The following is a 25,552-nucleotide window of genomic DNA, read 5'->3' as shown; positions in this document are numbered from 1 at the left end:
GTCCATCCTTTCATCACAGCTACGCACTTTGTCTCTGTAACTCCTTCCCTGGGTGTTTTGTTCCCAATTCTAAGAAGGTGCACAGTGTCCACACTTTGGTCTTCATTCTTCTTGAGTTTCATGCGTTTAGCAAATTGTATCTTATATCTTGGGTATCCTAAGTTTTGGGCTAATATCCACTTATCAATGAATACATATTGTGTGAGTTCTTTTGTGATTGTGTTACTTCACTCAAGATGATGCCCTCCAGGTCCATCCATTTGGCTAGGAATTTCATAAATTCATTCTTTTTAATAGCTGAGTAGTACTCCATTGTGTAAATGTACCATAATTTCTGTATCCATTCCTCTGTTGAGGGACATCTGGGTTCTTTCCAGCTTCTGGCTATTATAAATAGGGCTGCTATGAACATAGTGGAGCATGTGTCCTTTTTACCCGTTGGGACATCTTCTGGATATATGCCCAGGAGAGGTATTGCTGGATCCTCCGGTAGTACTATGTCCAATTTTCTGAGGAACCGCCAGACTGATTTCCAGAGTGGTTGTACAAGCTTGCAATCCCACCAACAATGGAGGAGTGTTCCTCTTTCTCCACATCCTCGCCAGCATCTGCTGTCACCTGAATTTTTGATCTTAGCCATTCTGACTGGTGTGAGGTGGAATCTCAGGGTTGTTTTGATTTGCATTTCCCTGATGATTAAGGATGTTGAACATTTTTTCAGGTGCTTCTCTGCCATTCGGTATTCCTCAGGTGAGAATTCTTTGTTCAGTTCTGAGCCCCACCACTTCTCTTTTTTATTGCTTATTTTATTTATTTACATTTCAAATGTTATCCCCCTTCCTGGTTTCCCCTCCACAAACCCCCATCTCCTCCCCTTCTCCTTCCTTCTATGAGAGTTCTCCCCACTCACCCACTGACTCCTGCCTCCCTAATCTGGTGTTTCCCTACCCTGGGGCATCGAGCCTTCACAGGACCAAGGGCTTTTCCTCCCATTGATACCAGATAAGGCCATCTTCTGCTACATATGCAGCTGGAGCCATGGATCCCTCCATGTTTTGGTTGGTAGTTTAGTCCTTAGGAGCTCTGGGGGATCTGGTTGGTTGATATTGTTGTTCTTCCTATAAGTTGCAAATACCTTCAGCTCCTTCAGTCCTTCCCCTAACTCCTCCATTGGGATCCCTGTGCTCAGTCCAATGGTTGGCTACAAGCATCCACATTTGTATTGGTCAGGCTCTGGCAGGGACTCTTAGGAGACAGCTATATCAGGCTCCTATCAGCAAGTACTTCTTGGCATCAACAATAGTGACTGGGTTTGGTGCCTGAATATGGGATAGATCCCCAGGTAGGGCTGGTGTAGGAGGAGACAGAAGCAATGTACAGAGGATTGGGAAATTGAACAGAGTTGTGTATCAATGGGGATGGGGAACTGGGGTTAGCCACCAACTAACATAGTCCCAGATGCCAGGAAAGCAAGAGGCTCCCAGGACTCGACAGGGAAGACATTAGTTGAAATACTCAACAAAGGGGAGAGAGAACCTATAGAGACCATATCCAGAGGATAGGCACAACCCACAGTTGAGGGATGGGGCCACCCACCCTTCTCAAAATTTTAACCCAGAATTCCTCCTGTCTAAAGGAAATACAGGACAAAGAGTGAAGCAGAGACTGAAGGAAAGGCCGTGCAGAGACGGCCACACCTGGGGAACCATCCCATATGCAAACACTTCCCTTTTAAAGCTTTCAGTTTACTTGCAAAACCAGGATGTTGAACTAATTCATACATAATGCCTTTCTGTTCCATGAATGTATATATATATACACATATACATATATACACATATAAATGGGTATATATATATATTATGAACTAAGTTATTGAAGCTTATTTATTATATTTGTCATTCATTACATGTCTGAAAAGCATGGGTATATCATTCACCATTTTCACAATGCTAAATGGAAGACACCTGGAAAACAAGGCCCTCTAAAACAACTGAGCAAAATGTATATGCACTCACAGAAACTAAAGCAGAATGCACAGGGCCTACACAGCTCTGTAGCAGTTACTCGGCGTTTGAATTATAGCATTCAATTCTTCTGAATATATAAATGAGTGGGTCTCTGATTTTTGTGCCTTATCTTGGTCTCTTTCAGTTTTCAATTGGTTGGTCTTGTCCAACTTTGATACAGTTGAGGGTTTTTTTTTCTCTTTTTTTAATTAGATATTTTCTTTATATACATATGAAATTTCAAATGCTATTCCAAAAGTTTCCCATACCCTCCCCCACAACCCCCCTACATACCCACTCCCACTTCTTGGCCCTGGCATTCCCCTGTACTGAGGCATATAAAGTTTGCACAACCAATGGGCCTCTCTTTCCACTGAAGGCCAACTAGGCCATCTTCTGATACATATGCAGCTAGAGACACAAGCTCTGGGGGTACTGGTCAGTTCATATTGTTATTCCACCTATACGGTTGCAGACCCCTTTAGCTCCTTGGGTACTTTCTCTAGCTCCTCCATTGGGGGCCCTGTGATCCATCCAATAGTTGACTGTGAGCATCCACTTCTGTGTTTGCTAGGCCCAAGAATGGCCTCACAAGAGACAGCTATATCAGAGTCCTTTCAGCAAAATCTTGCTAGTGTGAGCAATGGTGTCAGCGTTTGGAGGCTGATTATGGGATGGATCCCTGGGTAAGGAAGTCTATAGATGGTCCATCCTTTCGTATTAGCTCCAAACTTTGTCTCCATAACTCCTTCCATAGGTGTTTTGTTCCCAATTATAAGGAGGGGCAAAGTGTCCACACTTCAGTCTTCATTCATTCTTCTTGAGTTTCATGTGATTTGGAAATTGTATCTTATATCTTGAGTATTCTAAGATTCTGGGCTAATATCCACATATCAATGAGTACATATCATGGGAGTACTTTTGTGATTGGGTTACATCACTCAAGATGATGCCCTCGAGGTCCATCCATTTGCCTAAGAATTTCATAAATTCATTCTTTTTAATAGCTGAGTAGTACTCCATTGTGTAAATGTACCACATTTTCTATATCCATTCCTCTGTTGAGGGGCATCTGGGTTCTTTCCAGCTTCTGGCTATTATAAATAAGGCTGCTATGAACATAGTGGAGAATGTGTCCTTCTTAAGGATTGGAACATATTCTGGATATATGCCCAGGAGAGGTATTAAGGGATCTTCCAGTAGTACTATGTCCAATTTTCTGAGGAACCACCAGACTGATTTCCAGAGTGGTTGTACAAGCTTGCAATCCCACCAACAATGGAGGAGTGTTCCTCTTTCTCCACATCCTCACCAGCATCTGCTGTCACCTGATTTTTTTTTAATTTTTAATATTTTTTATTACATATTTTCCTCAATTACATTTCCAATGCTATCCCAAAAGTCCCCCATAGCGCCCCCCAATTCCCTACCCACCCATTCCCATTCTTTTGGCCCTGACATTCCCCTATATTGGGGCATATAAAGTTTGCAAGTCCAATGGGCCTCTCTTTCCAGTGATGGCCGACTAGGCCATCTTTCGATACATATGCAGCTAGAGACAAGAGCTCCAGGGTACTGGTTAGTTCATCATGTTGTTCCAACTATAGGGTTGCAGATACCTTTAGCTCCATGGATACTTTCTCTAGCTTCTCCATTGGGAGCCCTGTGATACATCCAATAGCTGACTGTGAGCATCCACTGCTGTGTTTGCTAGGCCCCTGCATAGTCTCACAAGAGACAGCTATATTTGGGTCCTTTCAGCAAAATCTTGCTAGTGTATGCAATGGTGTCCGCGTTTAGAAGCTGATTATGGGATGGATCCCTGGATACGGCAGTCTCTAGATGGTCCATCCTTTCATCACAGCTCCAAACTTTGTCTCTGTAACTCCTTCCCTGGGTGTTTTGTTCCCAATTCTAAGAAGGGGCACAGTGTCCACATTTTGGTCTTCATTCTTCTTGAGTTTCATGCGTTTAGCAAATTGTATCTTATATCTTGGGTATCCTAAGTTTTGGGCTAATATCCACTTATCAGTGAATACATATTGTGTGATTTCCTTTGTGATTGTGTTACCTTACTCAAGATGATGCCCTCCAGGTCCATCCATTTGGCTAGGAATTTCATAAATTCATTCTTTTTAATAGCTGAGTAGTACTCCATTGTGTAAATGTACCATAATTTCTGTATCCATTCCTCTGTTGAGGGGCATATGGGTTCTTTCCAGCTTCTGGCTATTATAAATAGGGCTGCTATGAACATAGTGGAGCATGTGTCCTTCTTACCGGTTGGAACATCTTCTGGATATATGCCCAGGAGAGGTATTGCTGGATCCTCCGGTAGTACTATGTCCAATTTTCTGAGGAACCACCAGACTGATTTCCAGAGTGGTTGTACAAGCTTGCAATCCCACCAACAATGGAGGAGTGTTCCTCTTTCTCCACATCCTCGCCAGCATCTGCTGTCACCTGAATTTTTGATCTTAGCCATTCTGACTGGTGTGAGGTGGAATCTCAGGGTTGTTTTGATTTGCATTTCCCTGATGATTAAGGATGTTGAACATTTTTTCAGGTGCTTCTCTGCCATTCGGTATTCTTCAGGTGAGAATTCTTTGTTCAGTTCTGAGCCCCATTTTTTAATGGGGTTATTTGACTTTCTGGAGTCCACCTTCTTGAGTTCCTTATATATATTGGATATTAGACCCTTATCTGATTTAGGATAGGTAAAGATCCTTTCCCAATCTGTTGGTGTCACCTGAATTTTTGATCTTAGCCATTCTGACTGGTGTGAGGTGGATTCTCAGGGTTGCTTTGATTTGCATTTCCCTGATGATTAAGGATGCTGGACATTTTTTTTTTCAGGTACTTCTCAGCCATTCTGTATTCCTCAGGTGAGAATTCGTTGTTTTGCTCTGAGCCCCATTTTTTAATGGGTTTATTTGATTTTCTGGAGTCCACCTTCTTGAGTTCCTTATACATATTGGATATTAGTCCCCTATCTGATTTAGGATAGGTAAAGATCCTTTCCCAATCTGTTGGTGGCCTTTTTGTCTTATTGACAGTGTCTTTTGCCTTACAGAAGCTTTGCAATATTATGAGGCCCCATTTGTCCATTCTTGATCTTACAGCACCAGTCATTACTGTTCTATTCAGGAATTTTCCCCCTGTGCCCATATCTTCAAGGCTTTCCCCCACTTTCTCCTCTATATGTTTCATTGTTTCTGGTTTTATGTGGAGTTCCTTGATCCATTTAAATTTGTCCTTAGTACAAGGAGATAGGAATTGATCAATTCACATTCTTCTACACAATAACTGCCAGTTGTGCCAGCACCATTTGTTGAAAATGCTGTCTTTTTTTTATTGGACAGTTTTAGCTCCCTTGTCAAAGAACAAGTGACCATAGGTGTGTGGTTTCATTTCTGGGTCTTCAATTCTATTCCATTGGTCTACTTGTCTGTCACTATACCAGTACCATGCAGTTTTTAATCACAATTGCTCTATAGTACAGCTTTAGGCCAGGCATGATGATTCCAGCAGAGGTGCTTTTATCCTTGAGAAGAGTTTTTGCTATCCTAGGTTTTTTGTTCTTCCAGAAGAATTTGCAGATTGCCCTTTCTAATTTGTTGAAGAATTGAGTTGGAATTTGATGGGGATTGCATTGAATCTGTAGCTTGCTTTTGGCAAGATAGCCATATTTACTATATTGATCCTGCCAAATCATGAGCATGGGAGATCTTTCAATATTCTGACATCTTCTTTAATTTCTTTCTTCAGAGATTTGAAGTTCTTGTCATACAGATCTTTCACTTCCTTAGTTAGAGTCATACCAAGGTATTTTATATTATTTGTGAAGATTGTGAAAGGTGCTGTTTCCCTAATTTCTCTGTCAGCCTGTTTATCCTTTGTGTACAGAAAGGCCATTGATTTGTTTGAGTTTATTTTATATCCAGCTAATTCACTGGACAGCTAATTCGCTGTTTATCAGGTTTAGGGGTTCTCTGGTGGAATTTTTATGGTCACTAATATATACTATCATATAATCTGCAAAAAGTGGTATTTTGACTTCTTCCTTTCCAATTTGTATCCCCTTGATATCCTTTTGTTGTTAAATTGCTCTGGCTAGGACTTCAAGTACAGTGTTGAATAGTTAGGGAGAAAGTGGGCAGCCTTGTCTAGTCTTTGATTTTAGTGGGACTGCTTCCAGCTTGTCACCATTTAATTTGATGTTGGCTACTGGTTTGCTGTAGATTGCTTTTATCATGTTTAGGTTTGGGTCTTGAATTCCTGATCTTTCCAAGACTTTTATCATTAATGGGTTTTGGATTTTGTCGAATGCTTTCTCAGCATCTAATGAGATGATCATGTGCTTTTTGTCTTTGAGTTTGTTTATATAATGGATTACATTGATTAAACCATCCCTGCATTCCTGGAATGAAACTTACTTGATCAGGACGGATGATTGTTTTGATGTGTTCTTGGATATGGTTAGGGAGAATTTTATTGAGTATTTTTGCATCGACATTCACAAGGGAAACTGGTCTGAAGTAATCTATCTTTGTTGGGACTTTCTGTAGTTTAGGTATCAGAGTAATTGTGGCTTCATAGAATGAATTGGGTAGAGTACCTTCTGTTTCTATTTTGTGGAATAGTTTGTGAAGAACTGGAATTAGGTCTTCTTTGAAGGTCTGATAGAACTCTCCACTAAACCCATCTGGTCCTGAGCTTTTTTTTTTTTTTTTTTTTTTGGCTGGGAGACCATTAATGACTGCTTTTATTTCTCTAGGGGATATAGGACTGTTTAGATCATTAACTTGATCCTGATTTAAATTTGTTACCTGGTATCTGTCTAGAAATTTATCCATTTCATTGAGGGTTTTCCATTTTTGTTGAGTATAGCCTTTTATAGAAGAATCTAATGGTGTTTTGGATTTCTCCAGGACCTGTTTTTATGTCTCCCATTTCTTCTCTGATTTTGTTAATTTGGATACTGTTCCTGTGCCCTCTAGTGAGTCTGTCTAAGGGTTTATCTATCTTGTTGATTTTCTCAAAGTACCAGCTCCTCCTTTGGTTGATTCTTTGAATAGTTCTTCTTGTTTCCACTTGCTTGATTTCGCCCTTGGGTTTGATTATCTCCTGCTGTCTACTCCTCTTGGGTGAATTTGCTTCCCTTTGTTCTAGAGCTTTTAGGTGTGTTGCCAAGTTGCTAGTGTGTGCTCTGTCTAGTTTCTTTTTGGAGGCAATCAGAGCTATGAGTTTTCTTCTTAGAAATGCTATCATTGTGTCCCATAAGTTTGGGTATGTTGTGGCTTGATTTTCTGTAAACTCTAAAAAGTCTTTAATTTCTTTCTTTATTCCTTCCTTGATCAAGGTACCATTGAGAAGAGTGTTGTTCAGTTTCCACATGAATATTGGCTTTCCATTATTTATGTTGTTATTGAAGATCAGCCTTTGTTCATGGTGATCTGATAGGATACATGGGACAATTTCAGTATTTTTGTATCGGTTGAGGCCTTTTTTTATGACCAATTATATGGTCAATTTTGGAGAAGGTACCATGTGGTGCTGAGAAGGAGGTATATCCTTTTGTTTTAGGATAAAATGTTCTGTAGATATCTGTTAAATCCATTTGTTTCATCACTTCTGTTAGTTTCACTGTGTCCCTGTTTAGTTTGTTTTCATGATCTCTCCAGTGATAAAAGTGGTGTGGTGAAGTCTCCCACTATTATTGTGTGAGATACAATGTGTGCTTTGAGCTTTACTAAAGTCTCTTTAATGAATGTGGCTGCCCTTGCATTTGGAGCATAGATATTCAGGATTGAGAGTTCCTCTTGGAAGATTTTACCTTTGATGAGTATGAAGTGCCACTCCTTTTCTTTTTTGATAACCTTGGGTTGGAAGTCAATTTTATTCAATATTAGAAAGGCTACTCCAGCTTGTTTCTTCAGACCATTTACTTGAAAAATTGTTTTCCAGCCTTTTACTTTGAGGTAGTGTATGACTTTTTCCCGGAGATGGGTTTCCTGTAAGCAGCAAAATGTTGGGTCCTGTTTGTGTAGCCAGTCTGTTAGTCTATCTCATATATATAAAGTATTTTCCTCAATTACATTTCCAATGCTATCCCAAAAGTCCCCCATACCCTCCCCCCTACTCCCCTACCCTTGCATTCCCACTTTTTGGCCCTGGAGTTGCCCTGTACTAGGGCATATAAAGTTTGCATGTCCAATGGGCCTCTCTTTCCAGTGATGGCCGACTAGGCCATCTTTTGATACATATGCAGCTTGAGTCAAGAGCTCTGGGGTACTGGTTAGTTCATAATGTTGTTGTACTTATAGGGTTGCAGATCTCTTTAGCTCCTTGGTTACTTTCTCTAGTTCCTCCATTGGGAGCCCTGTGATCCACCCAATAGCTGACTGTGAGCATCCACTTATGTTTTTCCTAGGCCCCTGCATAGTCTCACAAGAGACAACTATATCAGGGTCCTTTCAGCAAAATCTTGCTAGTGTATGCAATGGTGTCATTGTTTGGGAGCTGATTATGGGATGGATCCCTGGATATGGCAGTCTTTAGATGGTCCATCCTTTTGTCTCAGCTCCAAACTTTGTCTCTGTAACTCCTTCCATGGGTGTTTTGTTCCCAATTCTAAGAAGGGGCAAAGTGTCCACACTTTGGTCTTCGTTCTTCAGTTTCATGTGTTTTGCAGATTGTATCTTATATCTCAGGTATACTAAGTTTCTGGGCTAATATCCACTTATCATTGAGTACATATCATTTGAGTTCTTTTGTGATTGTGTTACCTCACTCAGGATGATGCCCTCCAGGTCCATCCAAAATTCAGGTGACAGCAGATGCTGGCGAGGATGTGGAAAAAGAGGAACACTCCTCCATTGTTGGTGGGATTGCAAGCTTGTAAAACCACTCTGGAAATCAGTCTGGCAGTTCCTCAGAAAATTGGACACAGTAATACTGGAGGATTCCGCAATATCTCTCCTGAGCATACATCCAGAAGATGTTCCAACCAGTAAGAAGGACACATGCTCCACTATGTTCATAGCAGCCTTATTTATAGTAGCCTGAAGCTGGAAAGAACCCAGGTGCCCCTCAACAGAGGAATGGATACAAAAAATGTGGTACATTTACACAATGGAGTACTACTCAGCTATTAAAAAGAATGAATTCATGAAATTCCTAGTCTATGTCTTTTTATTGGGGAATTGATTCCATTGATATTAAGAGATATTAAGGAAAAGTAATTGTTGCTTCCTATTGTTTTTGTTGTTAGATTTGGCATTCTGTTCTTGTGGGTCTCCTCTTTTAGGTTTATTGAAGGATTACTTTCATGCTTTTTCTAGGGCGTGGTTTCTGTCCTTGTAGTGTTTTTTTTTTCTTCTGTTATTATCCTTTGAAGGGCTGGATTCATGGAAAGATAATGTGTGAATTTGGTTTTGTTGTGGAATACTTTGGTTTCTCCATCTATGGTAATTGGAAGTTTGGCTGGGTATAGTAGGCTGGGCTTGCATTTGTGTTCTCTTAGTGTCTGTTTAACATCTGTCCAGGATCTTCTGGCTTTCATAGTCTCTGGTGAGGAGTCTAGTGTAATTTTGATAGGTCTGTCTTTATACATTACTAGAAATTTTTTCTTTACTGCTTTTAATATTCTATCTTTATTTAGTGCATTTGTTGTTGTTCTGATTATCATGTGTCGGGAGGAATTTCTTTTCTGGTCCAGTCTATTTGTAGTTCTTTAGGCTTCTTGTATGTTCATTGGCATCTCTTTCTTTAGGTAAAGGAAGTTTTCTTCTATAAAATTGTAAAGATATTTACTGGCCCTTTAAGTTGAAAATATTCATTCTCATCTGTACCTATTATCCTTAGGTTTGGTTTTCTCAATGTGTCCTGGATTTTCTGAATGTTTTGAGTTAGGATCTTTTTTGCATTTTGCATTTTCTTTGATTGATGTGCCGATGTTCTCTATGGAATCTTCTGCATCTGAGATTCTCTCTTCCATCTCTTGTATTCTGTTTCTGATGCTCACATCTATGGTTCCAGATTTCTTTCCTTGGTTTTCTATCTCCAGTGTTGCCTCACTTTGGGTTTTCTTTACTGTGTCTACTTCCCTTTTTAGGTCTAGTATGGTTTTGTTCATTTCCATCACCTGTTTGGTTGTGTTTTCCTGTTTTTCTTTAAGGACTTGTAACTCTTTAGCAGTGTTCTCCTGTATTTCTTTAAATGAGTTATTAAAGTCCTTCTTGATGTCCTCTACCATCATCATGAGATATGCTTTTAAATCTGGGTCTAGCTTTCTGGGTGTGTTGGGGTGCCCAGGACTGGGTGAGGTGGGAGTGCTGGGTTCTGATGATGGTGAGTGGTCTTGGTTCCTGTTAGTAAGATTGTTACGCTTGCCTTTCACCATCTGGTAATCTCTGGAGTTAGTTGTTATAGTTGTCTCTGGTTAGAGCTTGTTCCTCTCCTGATTCTGTTAACCTCTATCAGCAGACCTGGGAGACTAGTTCTCTTCTGAGTTTCAGTGGTTAGAACACTCTCTGCAGGCAAGCTCTCCTCAAATATCTGGAGTTCGGACCTGCCTCCTGGCAGAAGATGAAGGCCCGAAACAGGGCTTTTCCCAGAATCTGTGTAGCTTCTGTAGTCCCTACTCTCACCTGTGCCGACTAGTCTTGGAGGCATCAGGGAACCAAGATGGCTCCCCCAGGTGCTGTTGCAAAGCCCTCCTGGGCAGGGTGGACACCTCTCCTCTAGCAGGAAAGGTGCCTGGTTGTCTGGAGCCCGAAAAGCTGTCTTCCTCAGAAGCTCTGTGGCTTCTGCCTCTCCCAGAGTCTGTTAACTTCTGTAATCCACACACTCACCTGAGCAGACTAGTCTTGGAGGAATCCTGGAACCAAGATGACTCCCTGAGATGCTGTCGCAAAGCCCTCCCGGTCGGGGTGGACACCTCTCCCTAATTGAGGTTTTTTTATTGTTTGTTTATCTTATTATACTTTGTTTTTGTAAGGCTTTGTTGCTAACTCCTAGAACCCTGTTCTTTTCTAATGAGAGACTGAAACAGAGTAGTTCCAGATGAGAGAGGAGATGGGGAGGACCTTGGAGGTGTAGGGGAAGGGGGAACTGCATTTAGATTATTTTATAAGAAAGAAATCTATGTTTAATAAAAGGGGGAGAAATGAATGTGCACCTACAGCATAAATATTTGTGAATAACATTTCTCGGTAGTGGTGCTTTGAATAGGAATGGTCCCCTTAGACTCATATGTTGGAATGCTTAGTCTACAGGAAGTTGCAGTACTTGAGAAGGATTAGGCTGTGTGGCCTTGTTGGAGGAAGTGTGTCACTGGGAGTGAGCTTTAGGGATTCAGTAGCCCCGCCGGGCATGGTGGCACACACCTTTAATCCCAGCACTTGGGAGGCAGAGGCAGGTGAATTTCTGAGTCCGAGGCCAGCCTGGTCTACAGAGTGAGTTCCAGGACAGCAAGGGCTATACAGGGATTCAGTAGCCCAAGCCAGGCCTGGTGTCTATTTTCTTTTACTGCTGCCTATGGCTCCACATGTAGACTTATTAGTTAAATTTCCTGCACCATGTCTCCCTGAATGCCACCATGCTTCCTAGCATATTGATAATGGACTAAACCTTTAAAACGGTAAAAGGGAGGGGGAAAAGCCCCAATTAAATGTTTCCTTTCATAAGAACAAAACAAAAATTGTAAAAGATTCAAAAGCTTCAGTGATAGATCCAAAGGTCATAGAGCTAGAAGTGCTAGAGCTAGAAATCAAATTATATTTCCTGACACTCAACATCTTCTTTGAGCTACATTATATCTATATTTACTTACTATGCTTACACTAAACATTGGTCTAGATATGACTGATTGACTTCCAAGGTAAAGCAAAAATGCTTTAATATTGGAGATGGATTTTTTTGGACAAAGCAAAAATAACATAATTGCGTATGTAGAAGCTAATATTAATCAACGTTTCCTATATTTGTGGTGGAATTCTTGCTCAGTTCCAATAATTTCCTAAAATGTTCCTTTCCCTGCAAGGGGAAGCAAGCTAGTTTGAGATAGACTCTGGTAAGTATCTAAACAACCATATTCCATCTTGGAAACCTGGATGATGCAATTGTATCTCAGAAAAAGATCCACATAGATTTTGTCTGATTTTCTCTGGGTTAGCATTGGTAGTATTTGATATTTTCAAAATCAAAACTTATTTCACTTTTTATCTTTGAAGGATCTATAGCTACAAATAATGTGGTTCAGTTAAGTTAATAAGCATGTACCACTCTTCTAGGATACAGGGTCTGTCCCAGGTATGAAGGAGAAGTAAGGAGAGTGAAGACAGAGAGGATATCCATCCTGAAGGAGTTTGACTCTAAGTAGTCAAAGAATCTTTCTAGAGAAAGTGTCATTTGAACTGTGACTTAAGGGGTGGGGGATAAGAAAGGGTATCAGGATGGTGGTCAGGTGTAGGCGGAGGGGGGGCTAGACACTGCTGCGAGTAAAAATGGAAATCAGTGGGGTGCATATCTGGGACTAGTTGGAGACCTGGGATGTGGGAGGTTTTATTAGGGTGATCCTAGCTGAGATTCCTACCAGCAGCGGATATAGAGACTGAAGTGGCCACCTCCTGTAGCCAGGCAGGATTTCCAGTGGAGAAAAGGGGACATCCCTACAAGAAATGCAAGGACAAAAATGGAACAGAGACTGAGGGAATGGCCAACCAAGGACTGGCCCAACTTGAACTCCTCAGAGAGAGCTAACCCCTGAGTCCATTGATGTTGAGAGATGTTAATGTTCAATACTATTTTGATGTTGTTGTTGGTAGTGTGTGTGTGTGTGTGTTTTATCTTTTAATGTGTTGCTCCCACTCATGTGTGTGTATTCACCATTTCCTTGTTTTGGTTTTGCTGGTATAAAATTATATATTTTCTGTGTTTTCTTGCATGTCGTTAACATCATTGGGTTGGAATTTTCCTTTTAATATCTTATGTAGGGCTGCATTTGTGAATAGATAGTGTTTAAATTTGGTTTTGTCATGGAATATCTTGTCTTTTTCTTATATGGTGATTGAAAATTTGTCTGGATATAGTTGCCTGGAATGGAATCTGTGGTCCTTTAGAGACTGCAAGATATCTGCCCAGGCCCTTCTGGCTTTTAGAGTGTCTGTTGAGAATTCCAGTGTAATTCTAATAGGTTTGCCTTTGTTACTTGACTTTATCCCTTGCAGCTTTTAATAGTCTTTCTTTGTTCTATACATCTAGTGTTTTGATTATTATGTGGCAAGATGATCTTCTTTTCTGATCAAATCTATTTGGTGTTCTATAAGCTTCTTATATGTTTATAGGTATCTTTTTCTTTAGGTTAGGGAATTTTTTTCTATGATTTTGTTAGAAATATTTTTGTACCTTTGAGCTACGAATCGCCTCCTTCTTCTGTTCCTATTATACTTAGGTTTGGTCTTTTCATATGTCTCAGATTCTGTGGATGTTTTTGTCTCATAAATTGTTTAGGTTTAACATTTCCTTTGACTGTTGTATCAATTTCTTCTATTATATCTTCTATAACTAACATTTTCTCTTCCATCTCCTGTATTCTGTTGGTGATGCTTACATCTGTTGTTCCTGTTCTCCTCCCTAGGTTTTCCATCTCCAAAATTTCCTCAGTTTGTGTTTTCTTTATTGATTCTATTTTCATTTTCAAATCTTGAATAATTTTATTTTTCCCTTCACCTGTTTGATTGTATATTTTGTTAAGGAATTTACTCATTTCCTCTTTAAAGTTCTCTATCATCTTCATAAGACTGCATTAAGATCATTTTCTTGTGCTTCAGCTATGTTAATATACCCTAGGCTTGCTTTTGTTGTAGTTTGATTGCTGGGCTTTGGGGGTGTCAAATTGCCCTGGCTCTTGTTGATTCTATTCTTATGATAGCCTTTATCTATCTGGGTTTTGTAGTTATGATAGGTTTAGATGATGACTTCTGAGTTGATCTTTGTTGGATATGTGGGATTTGGATGTTTTTCCCTTGGTTTCTGTTTCATGTCTGTCTACTGGCCTAAGTGGCCTGGAGTTGTGATAAATAGCTAGTTTTTAGGTTCAATAGGTTGTTTCTCCGGAGGTTTTTGTGGCCTGTGTTGGCTCTGAGGTTTTGGGTGTAATACTTGCCTCTGTGATCCCTAGTTCTAGATTAGCTGGGGGTCCCTGATGCTGGTAGAACTCTAGGAAATGAGGCTAGGTTTTGGGCTGAAAAATGGGGTCCAGTTTAAGAATGATAGGTGTATTTTGGGGAAATATGATGACCAGGGGCTTGGTGCAGTGTCTTATCTGGTTGTTCCTGGTGATCGCAGGCTCCAAGAATGCAGGCTGAGTTTTGAGGGAGAAAATGGATTACAGGGTATGGGGTGCAATTTACTGCTTTTGGATGCGCTTTCAGAGAACTTGGCAGGCAGGGGCTTGGAAGTGATTGGATGAGGGCTTACCTGGTGTCCCTGAGTCTGGCAGGCCTCCAGGAAAGCAGGCAGATTTGTGAAGTAGGAAATGGAGTGCAGGGTATGGGGTGCAGTTTATCGCTGTTGTGGGTGCTTTCAGGGGAGTTTCTGGTCAAGGGCCTGGAGGGGGGAGGTGTTAATTTTTTAATCAGAGGAAATTTTTTAAAAGATCATAAAGTGCCTTAGTGCAGGTTCTAAAATATAATGGACTGCATTAATTAGGATTATTTAGAAAACAGAGTCAGTGACAGACTATTGAGGAATTTCTGAGGATGGCCCACAGAGATGGCTGGATGCATAGAGGCACTTGATTACAGGCCTTACACTTAAGTTTGATCCTCAGAACCTACATGGTAGAAGGAAAGAACCAACTTCTATAAGTTGTCCTCTGATCTGCACACTCATGCCATGACATCAACATGTACACACACTTGTTCAAATAATAAATAAATAAATAAATAAATAAGCATCAAATAAATCAATAAAAACAAAGTCTTGAGTAGTTTGTTCTTAAAGAAATAAATATTCCTAATATTACTGATACGGTTAATAAATATTTTTACTCTGTCTTTTAAAGAGATTTCCCATCTCTTTTATAAGCACATGTATGATGAATACAGTGGCAGATGTAACAAATCATGATGATGAAAACTCACTAATCCTTTGTTTTTTTCTATTTAACAAAATTATTGAATTTTCCATTTTGGAAGTATCTAAAGATTCCTTTTAGCTAATTATGGCTCACATTTTGGTATATTCTAAGAATATAACACAGTAGAAGCCTTATACAATTGGGAATTTTATATAGGCATTCTTAGTAGTAAAAGTGACTCACTGAAAAAAATCAAAGATCTTTGTGAGAGCAGCACCTACAATGCTAAAGAGTAGAAGCTCTCTTATAGAGAATTAAAATTCACTATTGAATAACAATGCCAAAGGGCTGAAAGAATTATCTCAGGTATTTTGTAAAATATAGATAGGCTTAGTTTTTCACATCCTGAATTATTAATAAAAGAACAGTAGCAAGAAATGTTTCAGTAGATAGGCATGCATGCACACTTGGGACCAATTAACTCTTTTTCCTTTATGTTAATCAGAACAGTGGGGCTTCTCTCTTTCATGATGAGCCTACATTCAATCATTTGGAGGGTTGTTATTTTAAATGCTATTTTTAACAAGCTAACTTCACTGATATTACTGGGAGTCATATTTAAATTATATGAATGATTGATTCCAATGGTAGTGATACTATATCATATTAGATTGATTTTATAGATTTTTAAATGACATTAGGTTATACTCCAGGTAATGGTTTTGTAACATATATTGGCTGGGTCTAATTGATATTTTTAAGTAAAGATTTTGAGTCTTGTATCAATTTATATTAGCAGAAAACTAGAGTTAAACCATGTCATTTGTTTGCCAAATGAATGCCCTGTTCCTTTGTCATTCTTTGTTTTTTGCTCACATAAAATGTTATGTTAACTATATTAATTCCACATGACTGATATAAAATAAAAATTAGCAAAACTTGGTGATAGATGTAGATAGATAGATCATATGTGTGTAAATATATAGCCACAAAACACATAAAATATTTTAATCAGTGATATGTTGTTCAGTGACTAGGATCTATATCATAAGTGGATGGTGAGTGGGTTCTTTAGTATGCATTTCTGGAATTTTCTAATATGTTTTCTTTTTTATTTATCATTCCAATTGTTTACATCTCAAATGATATCCCACTTCTCAGTTACCCCCTCTACCAACCTCCCATCCCATGATATCCCACTTCTAGGTTACCCCTTCCACCAACCCCCATCCCACATCTGCCCTCCCCCCTCCCCTTTGCCTATATGAGAGTGCCCCCCCATCCACTCACACTCTCCTGCCCTACTGCTCCAGCATCCCCCTACTCTGGGACAACCCACCTCCCCAGGACCAAGGGCCTCCATTTCCATTGCTGTCAGGCATGGCCATCCTTTGCTGCATTTGTATCTGAAGCCATGGATTCCTCCAGGTACACTCTTTGGTTGGTGGTCTAGACTTTGGGTGAACTAGGTGGTCAGGCCAGCCTGTGTTATTCTTCCAATGGGGTTGGAATCCCCCTCCACTCCTCCAGATCTTCTGCCATTACCCCCACCAGGTTCCCTGAGCTCAGTCTGATGGTTGGCTCCAAGCATCTGCATCTGTATCAGTCAGTTGCTTGCCAGACCTCCCCAGGAACTGCCATACCAGGTTTCTGTCCACAATCACCTCTCTTTTTTTTTATTGGATATTTTCTTATTTACATTTCAAATGTTATTCACTTTCCTAGTTTCCCCTCTGAAAAACACCCTGCCCCTATCCCTTCAGCCCTCCCCCCGCCTGCGGTTACCAACCCACCTACTCCTGCTTCCTGGCCCTGGCATTCCATTGGACTGAGCATAGGATCCCCAATGAAGGAGCTACAGAAAGGATCCAAGGAGCTGAAGGGGTTTGCAGCCCCATAGGAGGAACAACAATATGAACTAGCCAGTAACCCCAGAGCTCCCAGGGACTAAACCACCAACAGAAAGGCACACATGGTGAGTCTCATGGCTCTAGCTGCGTATGTAGCAGAGGATGGCCTAGTCAGCCATCAATGGGAGGAGAGGACCTTTGTCCACAAGCACCTCTTAACTATAGCAACAGTGTTGGGTTTAGTGTCTGCAGACATGTATCTCCAGGTAGGGCCATTCCGGGTTGGCCGTTCCTTCAGTCTCTGTTCCATTTTTTTTGTCCCTGTTCTTCCTTTGAACAGGAATATTTCTGGGTTAAGAAACTTTGAGATGGGTGAGTGACCTCATCCCTCGACCTGGTCATGCCTATCTACTGGGGTTGGTCTCCACAGGTTCTATCTCCCCGTTCTCTGCGCATTACTAAAGTCCTGGAAGCCTCAAGTTTTCTTTGGCATCTGGGACTTTCCAGCGGCTACCCCCAGTTCCTCATTCCGCATGCAACCTATTTTTATTCAATTTCCTGACCCTCTGTACCTCTCTCACATCTCCTCCAGTTTCAGATACTGCCACAGTTATTTCCTTCTCCTCCTTTCTCCTTCCCTTGTACCACTCTCCTTCTACCTCCCACAATCATCCTGTTCCCCACTCAATGCAGGACTGAAGCATCCACACCCTGATCTTCCTTCTATGCTCCATATGGTCTATAGGTTGTATAGTAGACATTGTGAGCTTTTGGGCTAGTATCTACTTATCAGTAAGTACATACCATGTGTGCTCTTTTGTGTCTGGGTTAGCTCACTCAGGATGATATTTTCTAGTTCCATCCACTTGCCTGCGAGTTTCATGAAGGCATTGTTTTTATCAAAATTTACCACTGTCTTTAAAGAACACCAAACTATTAGGTCCAAGGATAAAGTGAGGTTATTAAAACTGGAAAATTGAGAAATTATCTTCAAGCAAATGCTTGCATGTTACATAATATGGCTCTGGTTGTCACAAACACTGAACTAAGTAGAAATGCAAGAGATTCTTAGGAGAATTTGCTTTCGGAGGGCATATTGAGAGACTATGATTTAAGGGGAATTGTCATAGGTATTTCTTGTCAATGTGGAAAGGACTATACTTTAATTCTAGGGAGTGTGGAATACCATCATTCCTAGCAAGGCTAGTAAATAGATCTTTGGATTTTTTATTGGACACTTCTACAATGTATTTTTCATCTAGCAGATAAAATTACTCTTTTAAACCATGGAAAAATAATTTTAACCCAACCAACAGTGCCTGATTTGTGTGTTTTCACATGGATGAACTCAGTATACAAGGCTTGAAGATGGGCCAGTGTAAGTTTTCAGGTTTAAGTTCATTTCATCTGACACATACATTTTATTTTCTCTTCTCTGGCCAAATTGCCATTTCAAACACACATACAAAAACGTCTTACTTACCCCAACACACAGACAGTAAAGGACTTCCAGGTCTGTGTTCATTCAGAGATGATGCACCTAACTAACCCTCAAGAGGCTGTTGGCCCCAGAGAATTTAGAGGTCAGGTTTGGGTGGGGGATGTGGACATCCTCATGGAGACAGGGGGTGGGGAGGAGGTATGGGATGTGGAACAGTCAGAGAGTGGACAATGGATAGTAAAATATGGAGTGTAAAAAATAAATTAATAAAATATTCAAGAAAAAAAGTCTTACCTATTTTAAGACCTTGGTATAGCTCTTCCCACTGCTTGGGAAATCTTTTCCCCTGGATCATATTGTTTCCCTAATCTTTCAGATCTTTGATAACTGCTTACATTATCATATTATCTGAAACATCCTCCTTATTATCCCATCTCATTTTTCCATGTGGCAGAGATTACAGATTGCTTATGTAGCATAAATCTTGCCTTCAAGCACTTACACCTGAGCCATTCAGGTCTATATACTAAAGGAACATTTTGATGACACTATTCTGAAAGTAGGTGTGCCTTGACAGGGAGATGATTCAGTTGGTTAAAATGTTTGATGTGCAATCAAAAGAAGCTGTGTTGGGGTTCCCAACACCCATGTAAAATCTGGCATGGCAGTGAGTGCTAATTGTAATAGCAGTGGCATGTGTTTGTAGTGAGATCAGAAACAGTGGGTCTCCAGAGCTTGCTAACCAATGGATAAACTAAGGGAATAGTGATAATCTCTGTATCAAAAGATAAGGTGTGGGATCTTGAGATGGATTAGGAGGTAACAGTGATTGCTGATCAGGCTGAAAACAGGCACATGACTCTTCAAGCTTGCATGGCAGAAGGAGAAAAATGGCTCCTGAAAGTTGTCTTTTAATTTTAAATGCATGCCTTGCACACACACACACATACACACACATACACACACACACAGAGAGAGAGAGACAGAGACAGAGAGACAGAGAGACAGAGACAGACAGAGAGACACACACATAGAGACAGAGAACAAACACTTCCTAACCATAAACAAACCCATTTTAAAAAATGGATGTCTGTATATTTCACATACAAATTTTTAAAGAATGGGCATAAAACTAAACTCATTTTTTTTAGCTGAAGAGATGTTTTACACACTTTCTGTGTTAGCCTGCAATGTGTTAACAAACTGTCACAAGCTGAGTAATTTATAAACAATATAAAACTATTTCTCATGGTTTTGGGAGCTAGATATCTAAGAACAAAGCATCAGGCTCCATTGTTTGATGAGGATCTTGACACAGTTTTAAATATGCCTCTTTGAATACTGCAATTTATAGAGGCTGATGGTTTTTTATGAGGACACATAATCCTATTCATAATGGCAGAGTGTGATAGAACAGCCTAATCATTTCTTAAAGGATAAGACTCAATACTATATTAGCAGCTGCTGAATATCGAATTGGAATTTTGAATTCTCTGCATTTTACCTTCTATATATTAGTTACTCTTCTACAGTCTGGTGATACAACAGTGAACAAAACAAGGACTGGCTCTAATGGAGCATACATTCTCGTAAGAGGTTGCAATGGAGCTAGGGAATAAATAAGAAGATCCACATTGCATCAATGATCACCATTAAAGATGATAGCTATAGAGACACTGACATGATTGTAAGCTATAAGATTTTGGACATATTTTGAAGTGTTTTTAATTGAATTTCCTGATAAAATGAATGTGAATTAAAACAGAAGAATGGATATTATAGAGACTATTTTCAGAGACTGGAAATTGAAATTGCTCTAAATGAGGTAAACAAATACTGGATAAACCAGAGGTTGGGAGGAATATTGAATGAAAAAAAGGTTGTCAGGAATTCAGTTGGGAATGTTTGACAAGCTAATGAGAAGTAGAGATAGTGGTGTCAAACAGGCAGTTGGTTCTGGAGGTTCAAAGCATACGTATATATTAAAGGCAAAAATTTGAGAGTCATATGTATATGTATATAAGTATAGATCATGTTTTATATTTTAGAACTAGAAAATATGAGTTGATACTGTCTGCAGTTGGAGGAAAACTGAGTGCTTACATATGGATGTGTAAGTGATTATTTAAAAAAAAATATTTAAGAAGTCCTAGTTTATATACTTAGGATTAAAGAAAAACATGCACATATATATGAATATATATATATATATGTATATATATGTGTGTATGTATATATATATATTCATTCTTACCATCTCTGTTTCTCTGATATACATACACACATATATAATCTTATATAATATATATAATCTTATATATATATTTATAATATCATATATAATCTTATATATAAAATCTTATATAATTATATATATAGATATATAATCTTATGCATATGAAATATATACTATACACTTATACACACACACACACACGTTTTCCTTTCAAGCAGATGAGGACTATGAGGACTAGCTAGAAAGGTAAAAGCAAAACTCTCCAATAAGATTTTATGCAAGTCAAATGATGTGTTTGTTTACAGGAGAATAGACTTTGTCAATGACTTTGGAAATACTGAGTGAGGTACAAATGGAAAAATACACTAGAATTGGTCACTTGGAAGCCATAGCAGTTAGGTCATGGGAAGTTTAAGTTTGTTTCAAATGTTCATAAAAGAGAACTAAGTAGGAATAAATGAAGATAGTAGACACAGCTATTCATTCGGGAGTGTTTTCTTTTAATAAAAGAAGAATAGAATTTAGGAAGTAGCTGGAGGGAGAAAATAAAAGGTGAGTTGTTTAATCTTTAAGGTGAGAGAAACAGTAGCTTATATATGAGAATGTAAAACTTAAAAAGTAATTTATTAAGACTTTGGTGGCATAAGACAGGAGCTGCAGCCTAATGAAGCATTGCTTTGGATAGGAGTAGGAACCAAAGTTTTTTAATAAGTTGAGGGACATACTCCTTTAGGAAAAACAATTCAAACAGTGTTTATAAAACTGTGCCTAATACCTTATACCTAAAATGAGAGGTTAAGCCAAAAGTTACCACTTATAAATCTGTCTGTCAAAAGTCATTTTTTCTATAAATGCCTACCAAATTGTTTTTTTTTTTCCCTAGAATTTTTTGACTAACATTCTTTGTCCACTCCTTATACTGGTCATAATTTTATAATATTTTCTATAGAGTGACACATCAAATTTTAGGAATATTATTTTCATCATCCCAATTTATCATTAGTAATATTAAATTTTTAGGATTGCTGTCTAATTTGGGGAAAACCATATGAAACTTATTACATATATGAAGAAACAAAGGCTTGTTAGATTTTCATGTACAGATATAACTGTTTGAATTGACAACAGTTATAAAGAAATTAAAGAAATAGACTCACAGTAGTAGTAAATTCAGTTTTTTTCTGCTTTTCTCAATTTTATCAATTTATAGCATATAGTTTTTACCAGATTAATCTTCCTTCACCAAATGGATCATCAAACAATCCATGGTTTTCTACTGGATTTTGCAATATAACTATTATGTAGTGATAAAAGATTTTATGATTAATATAAATGAAAACTAAAACATGCCATATAAGTTTATATATTCTTCTAACCATATTCAGATGAACTCTGAATATCTCAAGCATTTCTTCTACAATATTGTATATATCTGGTATTTCTCATAGTAGATCACATAACATACTATGATATGATCTATGTCTAGTGCCTTCATTTTGTAATCTTTCCAGTGCTATCTGGTACACAGGGCAGTATGAGGGTAAAGAGTTCAAGCATGATAAGAGAATGTGGCTTTAGCTGAAGGTAGTTTAAATATTTATTTTATATTTTCAAAAATATCTTGGTTTTGGCAAATGACTCAGTAGGTAAGAACACTTGCTATCAAAGTATGAGAATTTGTCTGAATTTCCAGTACATGTTAAAAAAATTGGATTTAGATATGTATACCTAAACTCCAACATTGTAGAGTGGCAGTGGTCGGACAGATCACAGAATGTTGTTGGCTAGTCAACTTAGTTAAAATGGCAAGCTTTAAATTTTATGGGAGACCCTACCTCAAGTAAATAAGACAAAGATAGAGGGACTCACAGGATGTCCTTTTCTTCTGGCCTTGGTATGTGCATGCATGAACTGACATCTCATGTGTATGTACCACAGACAGACCGACAGATAGACAGACAGAGGCAGGCACACACGCAGAGAGGAGGGGGACAGAGGAAAGGAAGGAAGGAGGGAGGAAGAAAGAGAGTGAGAAAGACAGACTGAGTCAGACAGACAGACAGACAAACAGAGAGAATATCCTATGATTTGCAAGCCAATTGTTAATCTCTTCTAGAGATTTCATAAGTTGAGGGACCCTGAAGCTAATGAAGTCTCATTTATATCAAAGCAAATACTTCCTCTGTCTTTATGAAAGATGCAGGAGATTTTCTCTCCAGTTTTCTCTGGCTTTTGTTGTATCTTCCATGATATAGCACATTGCTGAAATATCTTGTTCCATGAAAAATACTAACCTTAAAGATTGAATCAAAGTTGAAGACTGCTTGGAATTTTGAGGATGCTGTTGAGATATGTATGAACCAACCCTGAAACCTACCTAAATTCCATTTTTTAATGTGAGACAATAAATTCTTATTTTTTAAAAAACTTTTGAATTAAAAGTTTCACTAGTTCTAGAGAAAATATATTAATATCATTTGTTCATTCTCTTATTCTCTGAATGTGTACTACTCTCTACACTTTTTACTTGATTTTGATCTAATTAAAATCAAATTATATATGACATATTCTTGTTTGATAACTTATCTCCCAAATAAAAAATGTAATCTCAAAGGAGTTCCATAAGAATTAGATGAATTAAATTAATAAAGTATGGTGTTGATAGTAAGTGAATCAGGCTATGAATCTTTGAGTCTTTATTTTATATTTTACAATCCTAAATATTCATGCTCACAGGTGGGATCCTACTGAAGTAAAAACATTCATCTGATATTTTGAATCATCATGCATTTTTAAATTTCATTTTTATTAGGTATTTTCTTCATTTACATTTCTAATGCTATCCCAAAAGTCCCCCATACCCTTCCCCCCACTCCCCTACACACCCACTCCCACTTCTTGGACCTGGCATTCCCCTGTACTGAGGCAAATAAAGTTTGCAAGACCAATGGGCCTCTCTTTCCAATGATAGCCGATTAAGGCCTCTTCAGATATTTATGCAGCTAGAGATACAAGCTACAGGTGTACTGGTTAGTTCAATATTGTTGTTCTACCTATAGGAATGCAGACCCCTTTAGCTCCTTGGGTACTTTCTCTAGCTCCTCCATTGGGGGCCCTGTGACCCATCCAATAGCTGACTGTGAGCATCCATTTTGTGTTTGCTAGGCCCTGGCATAGTCTCACAAGTGATAGCAATATCTGGGGCCTTTCAGCAAAATCTTGCTAGTGTTAGAATGGTGTCAGCGTTTGGAGGCTGATTATGGGATGGATCCCAGGGTATGGCAGTCTCTAGATGGTCCATCCTTTCATCTCAGCTCCAAACTTTGTCTCTGTAACTCCTCCATCAGTGTTTTGTTCCCAATTCTAAGAAGGGGCAAAGTGTCCACACTTTAGTCTTCATTCTTCTTGAGTTTCATGTGTTTTGAAAATTGTATCTTGTATCTTGGGTATCCTAAGTTTTGGGCTAATATCCACTTATCAGTGAGTACATATCATTGGAGTTCTTTTGTGATTGGGTTACCTCACCCAGGATGATGACCTCCAGGTCCAACCATTTGTCTAGGAATTTCATAAATTTATTCTTTTTAATAGCTAAGTAGTAATCCATTGTGTAAATGTACCACATTTTCTGTATCCATTCCTCTGTTGAGGGACATCTCGGTTCTTTCCAGCTTCTGGCTATTATAAATAAGGCTGCTATGAACATAGTGGAACATGTGTCCTTATTAACAGTTGGAACATCTTCTGGATATATGCCCAGGAGAGGTATTGGGGGATCCTCTGGTAGTACTATGTCCAATTTTCTGAGGAACCGCCAGACTGATTTCCACAGTGGTTGTTCAAGTTTGCAATCTCACCAACAATGGAGGAGTGATCCTTTTTCTCCACATCCTTGCCAGCATCTGCTGTCACCTGATTTATTTATCTGAGCCATTCTGACTGGTGTGAGGTGGAATCTCAGGGTTGCTTTGATTTGCATATTCCTGATGATTAAGGATGCTGGACATTTTTTCAGGTGCTTCTCAGCCATTCGGTATTCCTCAGGTGAGAATTCTTTGTTGAGCACTGAGCCCCATTTTTAATGGGGTTATTTGATTTTCTGGAGTCCACCTTCTTGAGTTCTTTATATATATTGGATATTAGTCCTCTATCTGATTTAGGATAGGTAAAGATACTTTCCCAATCTGTTGGTGGCCTTTTTGTCTTATTGACTGTGTCTTTTGCCTTACAGAAGCTTTGCAATTTTCTGAGGTCCCATTTGTTGATTCTTGAACTTACAGCACAAGCCATTGATTGCTATTCTATTCAGGAATTTTTCCCCTGTGCCCATTCTGATAGGCCTGCCTTTATATGTTACTTGACCTTTTTCCCTTACTGCTTTTAATATTCTATTTTTATTTAGTGTGTTTGTTATTCTGATAATTATGTGTCAGGAGGAATTTCTTTTCTGGTCCAGTCTATTTGCAGTTCTGTAGGCTTCTTGAATGATCATGGGCATCTCTTTCTTTAGGTTTGGGAAGTTTTCTTCTATAATTTTGTTGAAAATATTTCCTGGCCCTTTAATTTGAAAATCTTCATTCTCATCTACACCATCTTATCCGTAGGTTTGGTCTTCTCATTGTGTCCTGGATTTCCTGGATATTTTGAGTTAGGATCTTTTTGCATTTTGCATTTTCTTTGGTTGTTGTGCCAATGTTCTCTATGAAATCTTCTGCACCTGAGATTCTCTCTTCCATCTCTTGTATTCTGTTTCTGATGCTCACATCAAAGGTTCCAGATTTCTTTCCTAGGTTTTCTATCTCCAGCATTGCCTCACTTTGGGTTTTCTTTATTGTGTCTACTTCCCTTTTTAGGTCTAGTATGGTTTTGTTCATTTCCATCACCTGTTTGGATGTGTTTTCCTGTTTTTCTTTAAGGACTTGTAACTCTTTA

The sequence above is a fragment of the Mus caroli genome, unplaced genomic scaffold, assembly GCF_978045245.1.
Source record: "Mus caroli unplaced genomic scaffold, Mus_caroli_1 scaffold_5, whole genome shotgun sequence".
Classification (NCBI taxonomy): Eukaryota; Metazoa; Chordata; class Mammalia; order Rodentia; family Muridae; genus Mus; species Mus caroli.
This window is presented reverse-complemented; position numbering follows the sequence as displayed.